The 12,064-nt window shown below is 42.3% G+C and overlaps 1 non-coding gene across 1 annotated transcript; it reads right to left on the reverse strand.

Annotated features, from left to right (window-relative positions):
- Positions 1-10,615: 10,615 nt before the first annotated feature.
- TRNAH-GUG (transfer RNA histidin (anticodon GUG)) lies at positions 10,616-10,687 on the reverse strand. The gene has a single exon. It is a non-coding gene; the product is annotated as a tRNA-His (tRNA).
- Between the last annotated feature and the right edge of the window lie 1,377 nt (positions 10,688-12,064).

Raw genomic sequence — 12,064 nt, forward strand, 5'->3', positions numbered from 1 at the left:
AGGAAATGAAACATGTCAAAGCCCATTACAAAAATCAAAATTTAAATACCTCGGCCACGTTGGGGCTCACACACAATCCCATCAGCGCTTAAGCTGCGGCTCACAACTACTCATTCACTTGCTCACTCAGTAATGAGTACATTTGATGAAGCATTCTGGGGTCATGGAACATACGTTAGTGATCTAACTTAACCCATTGATTGCTTATACATAGAGGACGAAGGGGGATTTTATTGAAATGTAATGTTAGAATAATTTCCACCAGCACTGAAGGAACTTATTTCTTTCTTCCTTTTTTTTTAACAATTGTTGTGATGAATTGAGATGTTAATAAGTGTGATGGGAGGGCTTTATTTTAGTTGGGCAAGCAGTAGCTAGACTGGAAATATAGGTCTACTGGCTGCACTGCTCAGCCACTGAAAAGGAGGAACAAGACCTCCACTGCTTCTTCCAAATAAACTCCAGGTTCCATTAGGAATCAGCACAGGCTCACATAAAATGCTCTCCATTTTTCAGTCGCATTTCTTTTAGTTTGAATAAAACGTTAAATACATCAGAAACAAGCAGAGATATTCAGCGCTAGAAGATAAGGGAAAAGATGTCAGGCAGGATGTGTAGAAGAATTCCAAATACCAGTAGGGTTAACCTCAACGTTGGTAAAGTATACACAGAATATGTGGTCAACGTATCTAGTGCAAATCTGTGGTATATATAGGTATATTATATGTGACCTCATCTCCACTGGATGGCCCATCTTTGCTCTTTATATCTTAGGATTTCGGCTACAGAAAGTGGTATTTATCCTCCTTCCTCCTCTCATTCTGTTTTTCATTGCTGCATCTAGCCTTTGCTTACTGAATAATGGAGACGCCCGTATCCTATCTCCATGTTGTGATGTTATCATCTGTAGCAAACTATATTCCATTAAGCAAGAGGATTTCCAAGAATCTTCCTGGTCACTGATCATCTCTGAGAGTCCCTTTCCTCCACGTAAAAATCATAACTCAGATCTCAGCACTGACTTTAATTCTCTTTTGTTCTCCCCCTTCAATTTGTCTCAATGCCAGTATGTGTATGCTGAGATCACGTCCAATTTGTTTCACCAGAAATACTGTCTGTGATTCTACCATTTTACTACATTCCTCAGAGGGATAAAACATGTCTTATTCAAAATAATTTGTTAAACTGACTGCTCCGTAAATTACAGCATTGTTTCAAATTTTGGACCAGGTAAAACCAAAGACTCTGGAGAATCATACAAACTCTCTGGGTAGGGATTGAGCCCAAACAGGATCCCCAAGTGTGATCACTCAGACTTGGGAAAATATCAAACCTTGGTCCTGGTTCTGAACCACAGCAACACGGAGGAAATCTTGGCACTCTTTAGGTAAGAGTCAGATTCACTTGAACTTCAAGGGTCCTTTGAGATATATTGAAGAGAGCAACAATTAGCTGGTGATTATGGTCTCCTGTATATTCCCAAAGGTAGAATAAAATAAAAACTGGTGTATAGGAGCAGCCGTAGTAGTAACTTTTGTTGCCTACATTAATAAAGGGTAGTATGAAAACAGCAGATCAGCTATCCAAGATCATAACATTAAAAGTTTTTAAAGCAGGACAGTGATGTGACAACTATTAATTTCAATCAGGCCCCTTGTCATTCTGTATTTGTTGCTTAGTGCTGTTAATGGCACAGACTTCAGGAAACATCTTGAATATAAAGCCACTTTCTGGGCTGGCGAAGGGCAAGCTGTTCAGTAGGGCTGTGTGAGGCTTTGGGTGCAGATTTGGTTCGGAGAAGATTCAGCCCAATTTGGCGGCCAAATCTCCAAATCCTAATTAAATCAGAAGACTAATAAAATGGTCCAAATTGATCGAAGCTCTCTGGATTGATTCAGAAAAGATTCGTAGAGCTTCAGAGAGATTTGGAGATTCGGGCAGTCCCTGCTCACTGCCGCAGGGAGCTGGACCCAGACTCTGTGCTGGTAAGTGCGAGAGGGAGGAAGGGACCATGGGCGGACCCCTTCCAGGCCCCAACCCCTGCCTGCTCCCTCAGCCCCCCTGAGTATCCCCCTGAGTATGCCTGCCTGCTCTCCCAGCCCCGTCAATGGCTGCCCCACTCAGCCCCTGCATCCCAACTCTAAAAAAAAATAAAAGCCTGTACTCATTGGCAGCTGCAGAAGCCATTGGGACTTCTGGGAGCTCTTAACATAGCCCCCCCACACAGTGCGGGCAGTGCGGGGCGGTGGGGGGCAGTGGGGATCGTCCCTCACCAGGCAGGAGCTGGTAAGTGTGGGTGGTTGTTTTTTTTTAAAGCCCCGGGGCGCTGGGGCCAGGTGGGGCAGCTATTGACAGGGCTGGGAGAGCAGGCAGGGGATGGGGTCTGTTTGATTCAGAGATTCGGCTGATTCAGCGGCAGCCAAATCTCCGAATCAGATTTGGCCAGATTGATTTGGGACAGTGATTCGAATCGCCAAATCAAATCACTGTCCCCTGAACTGGCCAAATCGAAGTCCAAAGCACATCCAAAGCTTCACACAGGCTTCCTGTTCAGTACACATGGTTGGCTCAAGGCTATGAATGCGCTAAAGTCAAATTGCAGCCTCTTGCCAACCACTCTGGCAGCCACAGTGATTTCAGTATAGTTTTTTGATGACACTGTGAATCTGAACTGAATTTGAACTTTTTTCCTGGCAATTTTCACGCAATCACGTTTTATCAACCAAAATGATCACAACATACCACATCTACTCAGACAACCAAACATTTATGGTTATACGATCAAGAACGAGAAGCGATGCCATGTGATTTGTGTGACCAGTCACAACAAAACAATACAGTTTGCAATCCAGAATTCAAATACAAAATAGCAAGACACAGAGTTATCTAAATGGGGGTGGTGGGGAGGGGGTTCATTAATTTATTTGAACGATGCAAAAATTGGAGTTTCCACAAAGAGAGAAACAGGGAAAATTCATTCATTGCAATCGTCATGTTACAGATTTTTTGCTCAGATCTCTCAAGAACCTGGCAAAACAGATATGTAAGGAAAGAGTGATCTCAGTGACAGGCAAGCAAAAGGAAAAGGACACTCTTATGGAATTTTTATTCATACTGAGCCTCACTTGACTTCTGCCATTGCAGAGCACAGTAGTGTCCAAACTGCAGATTTAAGGATAAGATTTCAGTATCTGAGAGTACTGAAACCTGCCCTATCAAAAGAAGGCAAGGGAAGACTCCTCATCTGTGTTTCAGACTTTGACTCCTTCCTGTGCGAGCCCATAGAAAACAGCAGCAAGGCAATGTGACTGCCATATGATATATAGGCACTCTGAGACAGCTTCACCATTCAGAAACAGCCTAGCCATATTTGCCCTGGTTCTGCCAATCTGACTCAAGACCTGTCTATGAATTCGTTGACCCACTTCTCCCTCATTCTGATGCCCACCCTGCCCACCACGTATGCCATAAATCCATCGTGCGGTATGCTGCACTGCTCTTCTGTAACATGAATTTATGCTAATGGCTGTCTGCATATGCTTATATCACATATCTATATTAAACTTAATAGTCTGTTACATTGCTTCTTAACCCTGTGTCCACACATGATTAACTCTTCTGATTTCTTTCAAAACCGTTATTAACATAGTGTAGCATTTCACTCAACATGTCACTAACTTTCCCTGCCTGGCGCGGGAGTTGGGGTAATTATGCTGCCATCCAGCTTTTACAAGTCAAACAGTACACAAGGAGTTATGAGTTTATTCAGGGATTTGGTGGGGCTTTTTTGTTATGTCTTGTTTAAAGCTAAACCTGCACTGACACAAGCTAAGAGATGTTCTGTCAAAGAGGAAGGTGATTTCTACATTCATCCTAACTGAGGCGTGATCCCACTGGGCCTAAATCTCAAAATGAGAGGAGGGTAGGGATTTGAGTGTCTGTATATATGAAGCTGAGTTTCAAGTTTCTGTTGACACCAAACAATAACTCATGTGTACGTGGGAACTTGTGTGCGTGAGGTATATGTAGGTTCCTCTCCTACCCTTGGAAAGATTCAGGGTTATTAATCCAGCAGTATTAATCCAGTTGACACTTTACAAAGTAAAAAGCATACAATATCACGATCTGCGTGTGTGTGTGTGTGTGTGTGTATGCACATGTGTGTGGATGCATCTACACGTGCAATTAACAGTAGAAATCAACTCTGGCACAGTTTGCATCAGTCAGTGGCTCCCAAGCTCAGTGTATACACATGTGCCTTGGACCACAGCAGTTAGAGCAGGGGTAGACCAGCCCTGGGCTGGCAGTAGGCTTGGAGGAGTCAGCCCTGGGCTCCAGGTCACGGCATCAGGCAGCAGAGGGGCTGGCTGGGGCACAAGAGTGCTACAGTACGGGGCTACCAAGAGGGCACCCCCTGCACTGTGCATCCTTGTGTCCCAGCCAGCCTTGGTCACTGTCTACATGTGCATTGAGGTGGTGTAAGTTACTCCACCTTAGAATAGTACAGGCAACCCTTGCTTAACACTCTTTTGCTTAGCGCTGTTTTGCTATAACGCTCATTTTACATTGATATCCGATTCCACTTCATGCTCAGTGAGTTTTGTTATAATGCTCATGGGCATCGTACACCTGGCAGCAGGTTTTGCTTAATGCTATTCTGATTAGCGCTCTGTTCTTCGGGAACCAATTCAGAGCACTAAGCAGGGGCTGCCTGTACTTGTCGTGGACAGTACTATCCTAAAGCAGATTTAGTTATTTTACCGTGGTCTAAGACAGGTGCACGTGCAGATGGTGATGCTTTAATGCAGAGCTAATTAGTCAACTCTGCAGTAAAGTGCACTGTGAGTTTAAGACTGGTGAAAGGCTCGTTTCTCCCTGTGACTTACATTACAGTCCTATATTCAGCTGTGCAACACTTCCAGCCTTGATGGCAACAATGGACTGTTCCAAACAAGCAAAATCTGCATTTCAGAGCAACAGCACCACAATCGTTGGTTTTCCATGTAAAACATAAGGTAAAAAAGCAACTGTTTTCTAAATCCATGAACCTATAAGGTTGTGCTGGTGGTGAAGGTTGTGTCATAAAGCTCTATCTGTATCCATTACAGTGCAGAATTGAGTGGAAGTTTGTATGCTTTCTGGTTTTATCTTGCTATAACTCATGGGAAGACAAACATGATCAGTCTCCACATGTAAAATACACATGGCATTGTAATTTAATGAAAGTCAGTTGGACACAAATGGGGAACTTGCCGACTTCAGGCAATTAATGCTGGCTATGTTAAAACTCAAGCAACTGGCTCAAACTAACAAACCGATCAATTAGAAATCCTAGCTTGCAGTTCAGTGCACTAGCCCACACTGTCTCTATATGTAATAACCATGTGGGAAGTAGGTTTTATAGAGGTTAAAGCAACAACAAAACTGCTTAACACCAATACTGGTAATAAAACAATAACTCAAGGACTTTGTAATATATCTCTCTATGGATCTGTAGATAGATGTGCGTTTAGTGCTGGAAAAATCTCCACATCCTATTTTCTTAACCCCAGTGAGATGGCCTCAATGTGGTTTTGATTCACTCTTTGCACCTTTATCACTCTGAACCTCCTGTGTGCGCTGCATGATTTCATGCAAGACAAATGCTCTTGAGAGATTTTTCACACAACATTGCATTAATGGGGCCATAACTTTTTACAGAGTTTTCAAATGGCTGCATGCTAATTTCAAAGTGTCTTTCAAATTTCCTGTTTATCTTGTTTTAAAGCCTTTTGACATCAGGGCAGGATAGCACAAAAAATAATAATTGTAGCGGTACTGGCAATAATTATAATGGCACAGAATTAGACTCAATAAATCCCTGTGGATGCTCAGCCACTGCCGGCCATGCTTAATACATTTAAATCTGGTGCTTACAGACATGAAAGTTGCTCATAATTCATACAAGCAAGATACTGGTGACTGGACTAATAGGACAAGGCTGTTCCAATACCTGCTCCCCTATAAAGTATCACAGAAAAAGTCACTTTCTTTTAATACTAAATAAGATCATCTTTAAACTGCCCCTGCCCCATTGGAAAGACTTCGCATGGAGCCCTCCAAAGCCTGAGAATTGCCTCTTTTTTTCTACATTTGCCAAAACAAATAAATACATACAAGTATACATGCTCTCCTGCACTCTGGCTGGGATATTATCAGAACAACACATATCAACTCTCTCTGCTGATGTTTTGCAGCACGTGTCACTGGGCCCGATTCTATCCCTCCTACTAGGTGTCTAAGTGAACGTCGGCACCTAAGTGTCATTCTGTTCTACCCTATTCAAGTCCCTAAAATCCCTGAATACATTTTTTTGGGTAACAGACCATCATGTCTCTCTTAAAATTGTTACAAAAGAGCAGCAAGGACCCACCCACCTGTTGTTTTTCAAGGACAGAAGCCGGGTGGAACAGAGTTGAATGTAAGTGGACACAGGTGCTGAAAAGATAGCCCTTGGTGCCTAGGAATGCGACAGGAAGCTTGCCACTGAAAGCATTAAGGTGAAATTTTCAGCATTTTGCCAATTTAATCGCTAGGATGGATAATTGCTAATATGGCTACCTGGACAGGCCTCCTCATGCCCTGAAAAATCAAACATGCTTTACCTACTGTTATGTAGTGCTGACCAACGATGACCTCCTCAACTATCATGTTACAGGGGCATGACTGTACCCACTGAGAGCGGTAGGCATGCTAACAGTGGCAATGCTGGCAATACCATCCTGTGATAAATATGCTTAATTAAGAGTAGAGCTAGGTTCTTTATGAAGGAATTCCCTAAAGACAGCATAAAAGTAAAGGAAGCAGAAATGGGAAGTAATGAGCACCCAGGACAAATTAAAGCCAAGCATATGCCCTTGCTTGGCTCTTTCCTCATCAGTTTAGATTTGTATTATTTGTGGATTTTGAAGTTTTTCAGCTTTGTTCTATGTTTGCTCAATGTGATGTTGACTCTGGAAACCTAGCATATCCAAAGTGGCATGCTCAAAAATGACAAGGGACAAGGATATTTTTAGAAGAGAAACTCTGTTTTCCAGCCTTCTCCACCTGCTGCTAAAGCATGGTTTTATCTGATGACCATGCTAGTATGAATTAATTATAAATATACACGTAAAATGCACACATACATATGTACCTACATATATACATGTGTGTGCGTCTGTGATAGAATATATAATAGAATATATATAGGTTTACTAATCATAGATGAAGACGTTTGCCAATGAAATTAGAGATGGGTTTGATCAAAGGTGCTCCATGTTCCCCCAGTACTGAAAAAGGGTTCTGATCCATTTCAGCGTCATATTTAAATATGAAGCACGTTGCACTCAAACCTGTGCAAGCTCAATAAAATACTGTGCAGTCTTTGTGCAGGACATACAGCAGTCATGAAATAGCTTGGTAGCAGAAGGGCTAAAATTGAGTGAAATACCTGAATATTCTCAGGATTGATCACATCATGTCGGTGAACAAGGAAAGGGAAAGGACTTTTACTAGTGAAAAAAAATAACTTGGCAACTCTGGGACGAGCTACAAGAAGCACCTGAATAAAATAAATGGGGAGCATTTTTCAGGCTATGGGGGTTGAATGAAAGCAATCAATCTTCCCTCAGCTGGAGCTGCATCGCTCTTATCCACAGCTCCCTCTAGTGAATTAGAATCTCATGGTAACTCAAGCCATAAACAATGCAGTCAGGCTAGAGCAATGAGCCTTTATTGAGTATATAATATATATAAATAATATCATAATAAATCCCTGAGCTAATCCTGCACCATGGTTTTCCATCCCTCCTTACTTGTCATGCCTTCTATTTCTTCACCCGCACTCTAATTTTCTCTTGCACTCAACGTATTAGTTGAATTGTCTTCTACAAAGGCTTTCTCTTCTCTGCACTAAAGAAACCATGCAAAACATTGCACTAAGAGGCAGGGCTGAAACCATCCAGATCCGGGTCCACTGATTTCAGTGCATCTCTGGATCTGACCTATACTTTCCGCCTTACCAAGTTTACCCCAGAGCCTGAAACCATCTAACAAAGAAGACTCTCATCTCCTTTTGAACTGGAATTGGTAGGTGGTGGTTAGCACAAGGTCTATGCTTATTTGAGCAAAAAGTCTATATTTAGGACTTCAGAGCTCATTTCTCAACTTGACAGTCCCCCCCCTACCAGGGAAGGTTACTCCTCAATGGTGTACTTATATTCCTATCTATATTAGGAGGGACGTGTGATGGCACTAAATTCATGAGTTTGAGTACACAGTCACAACAAGAACACAAGGACTATTGCTGTTACTACTGTTGCTGTTATTAGCATTACTATTATTAACATTATTATCATTATTTCATATTTGTATTGAAATATGTATTGTAGCAGCCTGGACCAGGAAGCTCTCGACAAAAGCCTTTTTATTATGGGTTATCCTATTGGTACCCAAAACTACAAGGTGTCATCCTGGAGTCAGCCCTTTCTTCAGCAGGATGGGAATTAATTGAGCTGCAAGATGTGTCTATTCCAAAGAAACCACCAGATATGAGAGGAGGCCATGGCAGGAGAGTCTGTCTTTTCTGCACACTAAAGGGCGATGTTTGAATCATTCAAAGCTAACTCTCAGGGTCTGGTAGAGCTCTGTTTTCTATGCCCTTGCAGCTGATGAAAGTGAAGAGGGTTGGGAGAAGGAGGAGAGGTGAAGCAGGTGGGAAGTGGGTGGTCAGGAGTTCAGCTACAGACTCTGCAGGCAAAGTGCTGGCAAATATCAGACTTCCCCCGCTTCCCTCCCCCTTTGGCCATGATCATCTGACATTTCCATCAAAAGATACCCCGGCTCTCCCCCTCCTTCCTCTTAGCTCCCTTCTCCCTCCCCTTCTTTTCTCATCCTCTGCTCTTTTTTTTTTCTTTCCCCCTATATGTGAATAGTGAGAAAATAACTGGAAACAATGTGCCAGTTTACAGCACTTTACACTGAGGCCCTTTTCTCTTCGCCTGTGACTCGTGAATGACTGAGAGTTGTTTTATTGTCAAAAAAAGGTTCTCAGAGAAAAGAACTTTTATTTTACCCAAAAACACAAGAATGGGCAGTGGGCAAACAGTCAGAGCCTTGTTCCCAACTGCCAGTCAATCCTCCGACCCTGGAATCCTTAATGGGGTCTCTATGTTGCTGGTCTCTCTCTCTGGTTTGGATCCGTCCACGGTGAGGGGGAAATGCTTCCAAGATAAGCCCTTCCATTGATTTTAATAATTCCACCTTTAATTTGTCAGGCAACATCTTGGGGGTTTTAGCATCAAACAGAGAGGCTCAAAAGCTAAATGCCTAATGGTGCAAGACCAAGGAGGTGTGAGGAGGGGGACCCTCCAATCCGTCCCCTTGCATAATGAACATTAGGATGCAAGAGGAGGGAAGAGCTAACAGGGGGTGCCCGTGTTAAAAAAAAAAAGCACTTGCTGAAACTCGTTTATACTAATACTTTAGCAGCTGATTCATACTTGATATCTAAATGTCAGCCAGTTATAGCCTAATAAGGCCTTTATTTAACCCCTTCCCAGAGGAAGAGGTGCTGAAGGGGGGAAAGAAAGGACAAGAGGAGGATTGGAACATGGTAAGCCTGAAAAGTGAATAGGGTCATGTAAAAAAAAAAAGGAAAAAAAGAAAGAAATGAAGTAAAGACAAGACAAACTGGGAAAGAGGGGAGGGGGGAAAATATAATTATGCCATTGGCTACCTAAGCGTTTGATATTCTCAGCAGCAAAGTATAAAGTGCGGCCTCTGGAGAATTGGAGAATTAGAAAGAAAGAGAAACGAAATTCCTACTTAGTTTCATCTATAATAGGCAACGCTCATCTACCATTAAGAAAGAATCCTACTTACTCATTATATTTTTGTGCCTCTTATTATAGCTAGGATTTTCAGGCTCTAATGAAAGGCACTAAAACTTAATGGGATTTGCTCACCTAAATTCTCTGAAAATCCAAACCTAATTTTGGTTGGATGAATAAATTGCTCGTATGTTTTTCCCTATCATCAACACCATCGGAGTAAAAAGCCGCCCTAGGTTCTCACGCTTCCTGTTCCCCTCTATTTTTCAGCCTTTTTTGAGAAGAAAAATTACATTGTTTTGCCTTTGGTGCAATTGTGCAAGCTTTGTGCCACTATTATGTTTTCACCTTTCCCCCCCTCCCCTCAACTCAGTGCCCAGGGCAGTGCTCCAGTTATTCTGCCCCAGTTATGCCACTGGCATCCTTGTGAAAATTAGTGCAGATTTGGCTAAATTCTGAGCCTCTTGCAATTTGCATGGGCTCAGTGGTAGAGTTTTCATATATTCATAGATGTTAAGGTCTGAAAGGGACCTCACAAGATCATCAGGTCCAGCCCCATTGCATTTGGGTGGGAAAGACAGCAGGGGTCAGATGATCCCAGCAAAATGGGTGTCAAGACAATTTTTGAATATCACCAGGTTGGCTGACTGTACCATTTCAGCAGGAGTCTGTTCCAGACCCGTGGCGCTTGATTTACAAAGAAGTTTTTTTTTCCTCTGCATGTAAAATCTGTGCCCTGTGCTATGCCACTGCTTGCAAGGTAATGCTGTGACTCGGATTCGAACCGAGGTTCCTGCGGCCACAACGCAGAGTACTAACCACTATACGATCACAGCAAGCTACTAGGGCTACAGAGCTGCTGCTCTTTGGCGGTGGCATCCTCTCAAGCTTTGATGTCTCCTGAATAGGCTCTGTTCCAGGGTGTTTCCACATGTCACTTTATTGCTCCTTCACCTTTTTATTGTTGAGAATTAGATACAGCAGAAATGCAAAATCATGAATGGTTGTCTCTCAGCTGATACATGTGGGATCATACGTGGGACATTCAGAGCTAAAAATCTGTACTGCCACTGCTTTTGTGCTAAAACAGCTAGCGACTGTAATCACTCATTTCCCGTGTTCAATGGGAGAGAGAGGGGCCTCATAACAACACATTCACTGATGTATTAAATAGGCACCGGAAAACGGGGTGAACAAATCATAAAAGTTTTGTCAAGAGTAAAATCTACCAATCTCCCACTAAATAATTACCAGCTCACTTAGTCATCAAGTTAAATAATAAATATGGTTCAGATTTCCTGGTGTGACTAAAATACCACCCCCCCACCTCAGAAAAAGTAATACCCCGGTTAAGTCTCTGTCCGAGTTTCTTTTCTAAATCCTGAAAGAGCTGGAACGTTATTACCACAAAAAATCAAAGCTTACTGGAATAAAACTTGCTTTAGGCCAGGTAAGTCTCTCTTTTTTTTTTCCCCTTTAGAGACATAAAGGTTGTTTAAATATCTTAATCCATTTTTGAAATGCAGAGCAGGTCTTCTCTACCTCACTAAACCCTCAAATCCTTAGTGGTCCAGATGCTTTATTTTCAGTGAATTTTTAAGTGCAAAATATGAAATGTTGCCATTTATCTGAACTAATGTGACCCTCCTTCCTTATTGTGAATGTAAAACACTTTTCAAATTAGAAAGACATATGCCATATGTTTGAATAGAAAAGTGGGAAATCTACTGACTAGACACAGCCTGTGTCCTCTAACTGGGTACATTGATTCTGTTTGAATTTTTATGCCGTTCTAGAGACTGGAGAACATACCATTCATTTAATTGCTGTCTGATGTCAGATTTCTTTTCTTGATGCATATCTCCAGCAGAATGTGCTGTCATGAGTGTAAGGAGTGGCCAGATTATATTGCCTTTTGCTCAGTTAAACACATTTTAGCACAGGGCGCGAGTAGATTTGGGTAGACCTCAGGCTGGAATGCAAACAGCTAAATGGCTCCCTTTTCAGGCTGGAGCATCACTAGAAATTAATGCAGTTGTAGCAATGCCCAATCTTTCAGCATAATTCTCAGGGGAAGGAGAAAAAAAATGGAGTCTCATTTTGCAGGTGCATTTTTGCCAACAGTACCTTGACATTGCAATCAGACCTGTACAGCTAAGACTTCAGTAGGCTCTGTAGGCACAGAGGGCTTTCCCTAGGTGGATCTAATGGCA

This window comes from Crocodylus siamensis, chromosome 15 (assembly GCF_052110815.1).
Source record: "Crocodylus siamensis isolate JL-2025a chromosome 15, ASM5211081v1, whole genome shotgun sequence".
Classification (NCBI taxonomy): Eukaryota; Metazoa; Chordata; order Crocodylia; family Crocodylidae; genus Crocodylus; species Crocodylus siamensis.